Source organism: Hevea brasiliensis, chromosome 2, assembly GCF_030052815.1.
Source record: "Hevea brasiliensis isolate MT/VB/25A 57/8 chromosome 2, ASM3005281v1, whole genome shotgun sequence".
In the NCBI taxonomy this organism is placed as follows: domain Eukaryota; kingdom Viridiplantae; phylum Streptophyta; class Magnoliopsida; order Malpighiales; family Euphorbiaceae; genus Hevea; species Hevea brasiliensis.
Window position 1 is genome coordinate 68,708,044 of NC_079494.1, and position 12,924 is coordinate 68,720,967.

Consider the following 12,924-nt stretch of genomic DNA (forward strand, 5'->3'; position numbering starts at 1 on the left):
TGAGGTGTGTTAGGAGTGTTTGAATCAAAAGCCAATTCGGATTGAGTGTGGTCATGTTGCTGGCAGCATGACCAAGTTACATTTTAGGGACCAAAAATGAAAATTTACAAGTCCAATTGGTATGAGGCCAATTGGGAATGAAAATAGACAATAAATGACACAATTATCATTCAGGAACCATGCCTAAAAAGTGACCAAAACCCAGTGAACAAATTGACCAAACTTAGAAAATCAAAGTCTGCTCTGTACAAACTGACCAAATAAACAGTGTTTGTTCATTTGGCCATAACTTGAGCTAGACAGGTCTAAATGACCTGAAATTTTACCAGTGGATAGTTTAGATATAGACCTAAAACCTTTATGAAGAACCTAAACCCAAATTATGCCATTAACCAAGTCATTTGGCCACCCCAATTTGGTGACCTAAAACTCCCAACACCAAAAATTGCCCAGAAAATCTGGGTTAAATCCAATCCGGCAACCATGGTTCAAATGGCTATAACATGGGCTACAAAACTCCAATTGGAGTGATTCAAAAAGGAGAATAAACTTAAGACAATAGGGAACATTTTCTATGAATAAAGTTTTGTCAAATTCCAACAGAAAAGTGACCAATGGAACAGCGCAACCTTAGACACCAAAACTGAAAATTTATCAAATTTGCCTAAAAGACTTAGAATTTGAATAAACAACAAAAACCAACAAATTTAGTGACCAAAATGTGGCATGTGGGTGAAGTTAGAATTCCCATACCTATTAAGCCTTAGAAAGTCAACTATTTGACTTGAATAGTGTAGTGAACAGTAACCCGAAACATAAAATTTCAAGAACGTCGAGTTTAGCACGTTAGAGCTAGGTAAAAGTGAAGTTAAATTTATTTTTGGATTTATGCTAAGTTATGGTACTGAAACACTGTAAAATTGTGTGTTTCAGTTGAAAAGATTACCGGGAAAGAACCCGAGGAATCGAGTCAAGGCCAAGAGGCGACTCGTTTAAGGTTTGTGCACAACTAACTCTTTTATTATCTTTCAATTCCAAATTGATTTGAAATAAATTTATTGTATGATTTATGATTTTTGTTGTGTTGAGAATTTTAACTTATTGAATGAAATTGTACAATTTGAATAAAAATTTTCTTATGCATTTAAAGATTTATTGCATTGTTTTGAGGATTGTAAATTTTAAGTTTGATGTGTTACCAACCTTGAGCATGAATTTATGATGATTAAATATGTTGATGATTTGTAAACACTTTGTAAATAGAAATTGTTTTAAATATGATTTGAAACCACAGTTGACATGACAAAATTTGTTGTGAATTCTCATTAGCTTGTCTAGTGAGATATCTCCTCCACTTGATGGGGCGAGTTCCTTCCTCTCTGGCTTGCCAGTTGGGGAAGAATTTGACTGAGTACTCATATATACTAGCTAGTCTTTGTTTCTCCCTTTAGCCTCGGTTATTGGGAGAATGTGAAATGTCGTGGTGTACAACACGACATCTATTTGAATTTTGGGTCATGGGATCAACTGTGTGAATTGTTGACAATGCCCTTTAAATTATGCATAATTTGATAAATTGTGATTGAAATAAATAATTTGTTAGTGATTCAAAATATGTTTGTATTGTTTCGAAATTTAAAAGAGATGTAAATAAATAGTTATTAATTGATCCAAATGTTATTCAAATGAATAATTTGCATGAATGAAAATAATGATTTTTGTATGTCATGGATTTTGAAGAATTTAGAAATTTTAAATTTTTATTCATTATGAATTGTTAAGAATAATTTGTATTAAGTTTTAAATTATTAGTTTGTGCACCACTGAGTTCACCACTCAGCGATAGCTTTGTATGCTATCGCAGATATAGTGTAACACCCTCACTGTAGTAATTTCGCACATTCTACTGTTCCGGTGACCGGTGTCAGTCTGGGCAGCTAGAACATCTGGAGAAATATTTAAACTAAAGTGAGAAACCATAATTAACTCAAATATTAATAAGAAAAATTTAGGAAATATTTTAGAAATAAAATACAACCAAGTTAAATGAGCTGGTACCCTAGCGATGGGTAACCCAGTGGGAAGTTGTGGTTCTCGCAACTAGGAGCCCTAGACCCGGGAGAAAATTCATAAAATAATTTTTGAGACTCCAAAGAAGAGTCATTGAGGTTTCTATGGCATTAGAATGCCAGGAAAAGGTTTAGAAAATTTTTTCAGTCGGTACAGACAATTTTGGTCTGTTAAGCCAAACGGAGGGCATTTTGGTCATTTCGTCTTCAGAGATGATTTTTGACCAACTTGTCCAGTTAAGTAAATAATTATTATGATATAAAATATGAATAAATATTGTTAAAAATTAAATTGAAAATGAGTAGAGAAGAGAAGAAAAGAAAATGAAAGAAAATGCTAAATATGACATCATATGATGTCATTTAAATTTCCTCCACCAATCACAATTTGTTAAACTCATTAAAAGAGATAAAAGAGACCAAAAAATTGAAAAACCAATCTGCATCTTCAACCTTCGGGCAGCCAAAAACGTTGAGAGAGAGAGAGAAGAGGTTCCACCATTAAAGCTCCCTTAAGCTTCATTTCCCACTTCAATTCACCTTAAAACCTTATCCTCCCTTCACTAAAAATTATACCCACACCAAGGAGAAGCATTTGGCAGCCAAGAAACAGTAAGAAAGTAAAGAAAAATTAAAGTCTTGGTTGGCTTGGATTTGAGCCACAAGAGGTTAGTGCCCTAAACAATTTCTTTTCTTTCTTTAATCTTGTAAGCATGCTAAATCAAGTAGAAAATTGTGTGAAATTAAAAGAAAACCTTGAGTAAATGAAATCTCTAAATTTGGCAGCCATGAGAAAGTTTAAGGATTGTTGGTTCTTGATGAAATTAAGTGGCTTAATTATGTTATTGATGAGTATAGATGATGGATAGAGTGATTTGGTATGAGTTTGGTGTGTGTATGCCATGAATTGGAAATTTGAGTTAGGGTTTGAGCATGAAATTGAGACTTTGATCATGATGAAAGTGAGTTTTAATGGTCAATTAGTGACCATTTGGTTATTGGTAAACAAGAAATGAAGTGTGTTTAGTGATGGGATTTAGGTTTAGTGTGGCTGCCCTAGGTGACCTGCAGAATTGGACATGAGTCCAACAGGTTTGGGCAGCCATAACTTGAATTGTAGAGGTTCAATTGGTGTTTGGCCAATTGGACATGAAACTAGACACATAATGGCACAACTTTGGTGAAGAAACCATGCCCATAAGACCAAACCAAGTGGACTAAAAGCTTGCCCCAATCCCGGTGACCTGCAGTCTGTTTCTGCAGAATGACTAAATGAACAGTATTTGGTCATTTTGCCATAACTCAGTGTCGAATAGTCCAATTGACCTGAAATTTTACCCACAACAAGCTGAGATATAGACCAACAACTTTCATGAAGAAACCTAACCCAAATTATGACCAGAACCTATCCAACAAGTGAGTTGAAGTTACTATTCACTGCACTGTAGATATGATCAGTCCAGAAAAATTTCAATCCGGCCAGTTGTGGTTTTTGGACCATAACTTGAGTTACAAAACTCCAAATGGAGTGATTCGAAAAAAAAAATTCAACTAGACAAAATAAGGAACAACTTTCATGTTTATCATTTTTCCAAATTCCCACTGCAACGGTAACTAATGGAACAGTAAATACAAAGCATGAAAACTGAAAATTCTACCCAATTAACATTAAGTTTGGAAATGGTATTGGCAACCAATACCAACAAATTTTGAATGAAAAATGTGGTATCTTGGAGAACTTAGGTTCAATAAATTTATTATGTATTAAAAAGTCAACAATTTGAGTGAATAGTAATGTGAATAGTAATACAAAGACACAAAGTATAGTAACTAAATTGTAGAGGAAATTAAAGTATGAAATTTGGAATCCATGAAACATTCATGGATTATTTAGAATAGAAATAGTAATTCACCTAAATGGCTTAATGAACATTTTAGTTATGTGAGTATATAGTTAAGATTTATTTCCATTACTAGTAGGTCTAATAAAACATAAGTAATACAACTTGAATATGAAATGACATTAACCTAGATGGATTGTTGAGTATAAATGGGATGAGGTTTACATTAGGATTTATGTTTCCATTACAAATAAGATAATAACACCTTGTATGAGTTATGAATTCATATAAATATTGTAATGAATAAATGAATCACATGAAAATATGAATGGAACATTAGTTTTCTTTATAAGAGAAAGGAAAAATGTTTTGAGTACAATGGTATATGAACACCATTGTTATGAATTGTGATCAATATGAATGATATAAGGAATGTATGAATATTATGATGAATGTATAAATTATGAAATTTATCATGAAATAATGAAGTCATAAAACACAATATATTAATATTTAATGATATTATGTGCCCTTGTATTGCCTAGGCACATGTGTCAGATTGGATAGATTGGCATGCCAATAGAGTATTGTTTTAGCAGTACTGCGAAAGGCTTTATGCCTGTATTCATGGCTTTGTGCCCGCATTCATGGCATTATGCCAACATTCATTGCTTTTATGCCTGATTCTGTGTTATCATGGCTTTTTAGCCATACTGACTGCATACGTGGTTGACGTTCTGCGTCCCATGGTATGACGGCCCGAGGCACTGCGGTGTCCAGTGCCAACGACCCGTTATTCAGTTTAGTCAGTCTGTCATAGGTTACTTGGGCAGTGAAATTTATTGAAATAAGTTAAGAATATTACCAATTAAAAATATTAGAAATTAAATAAAATAAATGAGTAAGATGATCTAAAATAAATTAGAATAGTTATTTATTAGAAAGAATCGAAATGAACTGGACCGATATTAAAATTTACTAATTATGAGATAATCTGAGACAACCTAGCAAGTATTGAGAAAATGCTAAAAGATTAGCAAAGAAAATTATAACATAAATAAATATTGCAAATGTGACTTATATAATAATATAAGCATAAATTTATTATTTTTAGATCATTTTTTTCTTTGTACATTTACTGTACATTGGCGAAATAAACACTTCCAAAAAAGACTAAATTAGGATAAAACATATTAAATTTTAGAACCGCATGTGAAGTATAAATAAATCTTAATTATTTAAATTATGTTTTATTTCTATCTTTATTTGTATATTATTTCCTTATTATATTATTGCACCACTAAGCAGCAATGCTTAGCGCGATGGAATTATTTCCTTGCGCAGGTTCTGAAGTTAAAGCCCAGCGAATACTAAACAGAGATTTTGGAGTTCTGATCTGCAGAGCGTTCAAGGTTGTCACCTCCTCAGCAATGCATGTAGATAGGGCTCACATTAAGCATATCATGTATTTTGTGTATGTTATTTATTTCTTATATTGCAATGTAAATTAGCAAATTGTAATTAATTTGTATATCATGTAAATTAAGGATTTATTTAATTATTGCAAATGATGTAAATTAATGCAAATTTAAGAATTTTGCTATAAGAATAGAGCATGAATGAATTTTTACAAATGAGTATAGATTTGAATTACATAATGATTTTTCAAATGATGATATGAGTATGGATGAGATTATACTTAGAAAATATTGGTGAATTTTCAAATAGATGAATAGTAAAACACGTCAAACGAAAATAAAATAGGGGAAACTCCGTTAGTTTCTTCGTCAAAAAAATAATCGATATTAAATATAATGAGAACAAAATTTTTAAGGAAATAAAGTAAGGTAAGTTAGGGTGCTCCAGCACCGAATGTAGCACGCCTTGCTCGGCTACACTGTAGTCGGGTGAGGGTTGTTACATATAGAGACTAGAGGAGCAGCAGATTGGGCTGCTGAGGACAGCGGGCTACCTACTTGAAGTTATCGGGTATAATTTATACCCTGACTGTAAATATTCATTTTGATTTATGTATTGCACGTAATTGTATGGACATGTAAAATCGGTCTTGGGCAGCTTGTACAAAGTTTCTATAAAGTTGTAATAAATTTTAGTTTGGATTTTCCTAATGTAAATTTCTAGTATGATGTATATATAAATTATTTTGTCATTAATGAAATATGATTGGTAGTATTTTATTTTAAATTGAAGGAAATTCATTAATGGTATTTTGATAATTGTTGGATATTGAAAATGGTGAATTTGAATTTTGGAAGAGTATAAATGTGTTGAAATTGATTGAGATGATTGTGACTTTTGAAGAAGTTGTTGAGAAAAATTATTCGAAGTGCTTTTTACAGGAATTTGAAGAACTGTTTTCTCAAAATACAAACGGCACTCTGCCGAAATTTTTATAAAATTTGCGGAAAAATAAAATGGGCCAAAAATTTTAACTAGTTTCAACTTCGAATAAATGATTTTAATATCTATTAGAAAATGCTCACCACTTAACAAAAGTAAGAAAATTCTTTTAAAATCCCTTGTAGGGTACTTAATGAGTTATCGGTAGGTGAAGTTCGATAGTTCAATAGATATTCTATGGGATCATGTTATGCCTTACAGAGGGGTAAGGTGTGACATGTTTTAGTGGTATCAGAGCCTGGTTTCGATCCAGGGACCTGTGGGTTATGGGCCCACCACGCTTCTTTTTTTTTAATCATAACCAATTTTGTAATCTTAAGAAGGGAGTCTACCGGACTCTCTAGTTTCCCATGCTATTTAAAAGTTTCGCTTGAATTCTAATCTAATCCTTATGATCCGCACAATAAAATTGTCCTCTTCCTAAAGAATACCTGGCCAACTAGTTCCTATCGAATTACTGTTATCAGTAGAATATCACTTCTTAACTATTTTATAAGTTATAATTGTCATCCATAGCATCCTGTCTCTTCTAGGGGAATAAAATTATATTTTGTGTCTTACTGCTACACAAATAGAATACTGTTCCTTACTAAACTTTAAGCAAAAGATCTATTGCAATACCGAAACAACTATAAACCCCATATCGGAGACTGGATGACTTAGCCCTATAGGTGTTATTTTTAAACTTTGACCATACTAAAATCTCTAGATAAGGAATTTCCACCAGGGCAAACAACCTACTTAAGACGCATAACGATATCCCGAATTATTTTATCAAGAAGGAAATAAGTTAAATAAAAGCAAACATGATAGTACAAAATGGCACATAAGCCTTCATCATAAATGGAAATGGTAAGATAATGGTTATGGACCTATGGCCAAGAAAGAGATAAACAGTTCATATATGACCAACAAGGTCATATAAAAAAAAAAAAAGACCACAAAGGAAAATAATTGCTAAAACAACAGCAAGAAAAGACTAAAATATTCTAAACTAAACAGAAGGTTGCATCAAATGATCAAGAGATTTGATAAGAAAAGAGTAAAATTTAGTTCTCACCCATAGAATCATACGAAGTCCTAGAAAGAGTGGATCCACTAGCACACAGATTTGCTTACCTCTAAAATTGAAATGAATTTGAATCTAACTTATGACAGAAGCACATAAGAAACTTGGCACACGAGGTGAGCAATCAATGAGTAAATAGTATTGGTTAAAGTGCTAAGGAACCATCATTCAGGCCAGGAAGCTACTTAAAAGCGTGAAGAGGATATGAGGAGACAGCACCCACAGCTGTTCAGATATTGATACCTGGTAAAATTTCGAGATGAAATTTATTTTATGGGGGGGAGAATTGTAACACCCCTATTTGTATAGCCTGGTATATTTCACTGTTCCGGTGCCCGGTGTCGGTCCGGACAATTAAGGGGATTAGAACCATACTTAAGACAACTAGATAAGTTATAAATGCAAATAATTAGTAATGTCCAATTAGTTAAGTAAAAACAAGAAAAACAGAACATAAGAAGTTAAATGAGCCGAGAGTCACAGCGATGGGTGACCTTCTCGGGAAGGACTGCGAAGTCATTTTAAACTCAAATTTTGAACCATAAAATGTGACGTCGCGGTCCTTAGGACCATTACGAACGCAGTGGAAATCAGAAAATCACGAAAAAGAATTGTTAAGTCAGTCAAATAATTAGGTCAGGTAGCCGAAAGAAATATTGAATTATTTGCAAATCGGGTTGAATCGGCGAGGGGCATTTTGATCAATTGACCCTGAGAGCTGACTCTTGACCTAACTGTCAAATAAAATCGGAGAAAAGAAAATTTCGGAGTTGGGAATTAAATTAAAGAACTAATAGATAAATGAAAAAAAAAGAAAGGAAAAGAAAAAAAAGCAAATTACATCATTTTATGACATCAAAATGATGTCACAATTGATTTTTTATTTCCTACCAAATTTGGCTAAGTTAGATATCTATTGAGTAAGACAAAAATAAAATAAAGGAAAAAAAATTACCCTCATCTTCTCTCCCAACCCAAGCTGGCCGAAACCCTTCCCTTACTTTCCCATAAATGACCTTCATTGAAGCTTACACTCAAGCTTACATCTCTTCATTAAACCTTGATAGCTTCCATAAAAACCTTATTAGAGCTTGTTTTAGTCACCTAAGAAGAAGATTGAAAGAAGAAAGAAGAACAAAAGATAGAGATTTGAAGTTCTAAGAAAGGTTAGTATGCTAACTTTCAAATTTGTATTTGAAATGCATGTTTGGCTACTTAAATGAACTTAGAAACTAATGAAATGAAATAAAAACATGTGTGGAGGACCAAACTGAATTTCATCCAGCAGGTGTATGGGAGTATATTTGTATGGTTTGATGGATTTGAATGAGTTTATGGACCTCCATTAGTTGAATGATTGTAGTTAAAAGCATTGAATTAGCTAAATACAAGGAAATTGTGAACTAAGTTGGACACTTAGGGTTTGGAGACCAAAAAAGTGAAAAATTGGTAAATGATGTCTTGGACCTAGTTTAAGGAAAGAAATGGTCAATTGTGACCTAATGAAGTGTGTTAGGAGTGTTTGAATCAAAAGCCAATTCGAATTGAGTGTGGTCATGCTGCTAGTAGCATGACCAAGTTACATTTTAGGGACCAAAAATGAAAATTTACAAGTCCAATTGGTATGAGGCCAATTGGGAATGAAAATAGACACTAAATGACACAATTTTCATTTAGGAACCATGCCCAAAAAGTGACCAAAACCCAGTGAACAAGTTGACCAAACTTAGAAAATCACAGTCTGCACTGTACAAAGTGACATTTGGCCATAACTTGAGCTAGGCATATCAAAATGACCTAAAATTTTACCAGTGGATTGAGATATAGACCTAAAACTTTCATGAAGAACCCAAACACAAATTATGCCATTAACCAAGTCATTTGGCCGCCCCAAGTTGGTGACCTAAAATTGCCAGCACCAAAAATTGCCCAGAAAATCTGGGTTGAATCCAATCCGGCAGCCATGGTTCAAATGGCTATAACTTGGCTACAAAACTCCAATTGGAGTGATTCAAAAAGGAGAATAAACTTAAGACAATAGGGAACATTTTCTATGAATAAAGTTTTATCAAATTCCAATAGAAAAGTGACCAATGGAACAGTGCAACCTTTGACACCAAAACTAAAAATTTATCAAATTTTCCTAAAAGACTTAGAATTTGAATAAACAACCAAAACCAACAAATTTAGTGACCAAAATGTGGTATGTGGGTGAAGTTGGAATTCCCATACCTATTAAGCCTTAGAAAGTCAATAATTTGACTTGAATAGTATAGTGAATAGTAAACCGAAATACAAAATTTCAAGAACGTCGAGTTTAGCACGTTAGAGTTAGGTAAAAGTGAAGTTAAATTTATTTTTGGATTTATGCTAAGTTATGGTATTGAAACACTGTAAAATTGTGTGTTTCAGTTGAAAAGAATACCGGAAAAGAACCCGAGGAACCGAGTCAAGGTCAAGAGGCGACTCGTTTAAGGTTTTTGCACAACTAACTCTTTTGTTATCTTTCAATTCCAAATTGATTTGAAATTAATTTATTGTATGATTTATGATTTTTATTGTGTTGAGAATTTTAACTTATTGAATGAAATTGTACAATTTGAATATAAATTTTCTTATGCATTTGAGGATTTATTGCATTGTTTTGAGGATTGTAAATTTTAAGTTTGATGTGTTGCCAACCTTGAGCATGAATTTATGATGATAAAATATGTTGATGATTTGTAAACACTTTGTAAATAGAAATTGTTTTGAATATGATTTGAAACCACAGTTGACATGACAAAATTTGTTGTGAATTCTCATTAGCTTGTCTAGTGAGATATCTCCTCCACTTGATGGGGCGAGTTCCTTCCTCTCTGGCTTGCCAGTTGGGAAAGAATTTGAATGAGTACTCATATATACTAGCTAGTCTTTGTTTCTCCCTTTAGCCTCGGTTATTGGGAGAATGTGAAATGTCGTGATGTAAAACAAGACATCTACTTGAATTTTGGATCATGGGATCAACTGTGTGAATTATTGGCAACGCTCTTTAAATTATGCATAATTTGATAAATTGTGATTGAAAAAAATAATTTATTAGTGATTCAAATATTTTTGTATTGTTTCGGAATTTAAAAGAGATGTAAATAAATAGTTATTAATTGATCAAAATGTTATTCAAATGAATAATTTGCATGAATGAAAATAATGATTTTTGTATGTCATGGATTTTGAAGAATTTAGAAATTTTAAATTTTTATTCATTATGAATTGTGAAGAATAATTTGTATTAAGTTTTAAATTATTAGTTTGTGCACCACTGAGTTCACCACTCAGGGATAGCTTTGTATGCTATCGCAGATATAGAGACTAGATGAGCAGCAGATTGAGCTGCTGAGTACAGTGGGGCTACCCATTGTTCTGCGTCCCATGGTATGACAGCCCGAGGCACCGCAGTGTCCAGTGCCAATGACCTGTTATCCAGTTTAGTCAGCCTGTCGTAGGTTACTTGGGCAGTGTAATTTATTGAAATAAATTAAGACTATTAGTAATTAAAAATATTAGAAATCAAATAAATGAGTTAATAAAACTTCAAAAGAATTAGTTAAAATTATGAAATGATCCAAACCATATAAAAATTGTTAAGTAAAATGATAAAAGATTTGCAAAAATAGGTATAACTTAACTAAATATTTTAAATGTACCTTCTATTGCCATATGAATATAAACTGAGTATTTTTATTAATTTTGTATATTGTACATTATCACTGTGAATTTAGGAATTAAACGCTTCCAAAGCGGAACAAATTAGAACAAAAGATAATTAATATTAGACACATTGTATTAAATTAAATTGATTCTTAAATATTCAAATTATGCTTCGTTCTTTCTTTATTTGTATATTTTATTTTCTTGTTATATTATTGCACCACTAAGCAGCAATGCTTAGCGCGATGGATTTGTTTCCTCACGCAGGTACTTTGACTAAGATTTTTGGAGTCCAGATCTGCAGAAGTGTTTGAGGTATTCAAGGTTGTCACCTCCTCAATAATGCATGTAGATAGGGGCATATAGATCATATTTTGTATTTTGTATAAAATGCTAGATATTGTATTCTAATGTAGATTATGAACAGGTAATTAATAGAAATGTGATGTAAATTAATAAATTAGCTTTTTCATATGTAATTAACTTATATATCATGTAAATTATGAAATTATGTAAATTAATGAAATTTGAAAATTTTACTTATGTGATTTGAGCATGAATGAGATTGTATGGATTTGAAGACAGATTTGAAATATATAGATAATGCATGGAAATGAATATGAAATTGAGATATATGAATGAGATGTGAATTATGAGATGGTTATGAAAATAATTGATGAGATTTTTATTGTAAAATATTATTGAAATTTTCAAACAGTTGAATAGTAAAACACGTCAAACGATAATAAAATAGGGGAAACTCTGTTAGTTTCTCCGTCGAAAAATAATCGATATTAAACATAACGAGAACAAAATTTTTAAAGAAATAAAGTAAGGTAAGTTAGGGTGCTCCAACACTGAATGTAGCACGCCTTGCTCGGCTACACTATAGTCGGGTGAGGAGTGTTACATTTATTGGTATCAGAGCACAGTTTAGGCATTCCTAGGCATAGATAGATGGAAAGGGATAGTGTGCATAACATGCATTGCATTCATATGAGTCGAGGTGATACTAATGTAGTTCTATTTTCTTTGGTTATTTTAGGTTAAGGTATGGACTCATAATCACAGAGGGCAGTAGAGGAAGAAGTAGTAAGCCGTATAAATCCCACATCGGCAAAGCACGGAGATGGTCTTGGGTTCAAAAAGTAATGATATATAAAATGGGGAAACTAATCACTAGAGGCGCCTTTTGGTGGAATGGCCTGGAGAGTTGGAAGAACTCCAGGGTTAAGCGTGCTCGTTTCAGAGAAATCCTAGGATGGGTGACCTCCTGGGAAGTTCTCCACTTCACCTATGGGACAAAATCGTGAGGCTTATGGCTAAAGCGGATTATTCCTCTAGTGGTTAGAGCCCAATCGTTAGAAGAGCCTGCTTCAATTGTGGTGGAATCGAGCATTATGCCCGAGATTGTACTAGCACACGTCGATTTATGCCACATATTACCCCAGAGGAATTAGTCCAAGGTTCTGATTTTAGAGGCTCATTAATAGTCAGTAGGGGTAGAGGCAGAAGTAGAGACAGCACTTCGGGTAATCCTAGCACAATGGACTAACCCGAGCAGAGGAATACACTGGAAAGATGGAACGCCATGCATCGAGGGGAAGAAGTAGAGACTTCAGATATAGTTGCCAGTATGTTGAGGTTGTAGATCGGATGAGTACTCATTAGCTAGCTAGCCATCTCCTTTATTGATTTCGATTAGTGGGGTTGTAGATCGCTTTGTCGTGGTGTACAACATGGCATTGATCGAAAATTTTGTGTCATGGCTTAAGTTGTGTATGAATTGGCAACACTATGTTTATTAAATTGTTTGACCAAAATTGTGCTATAA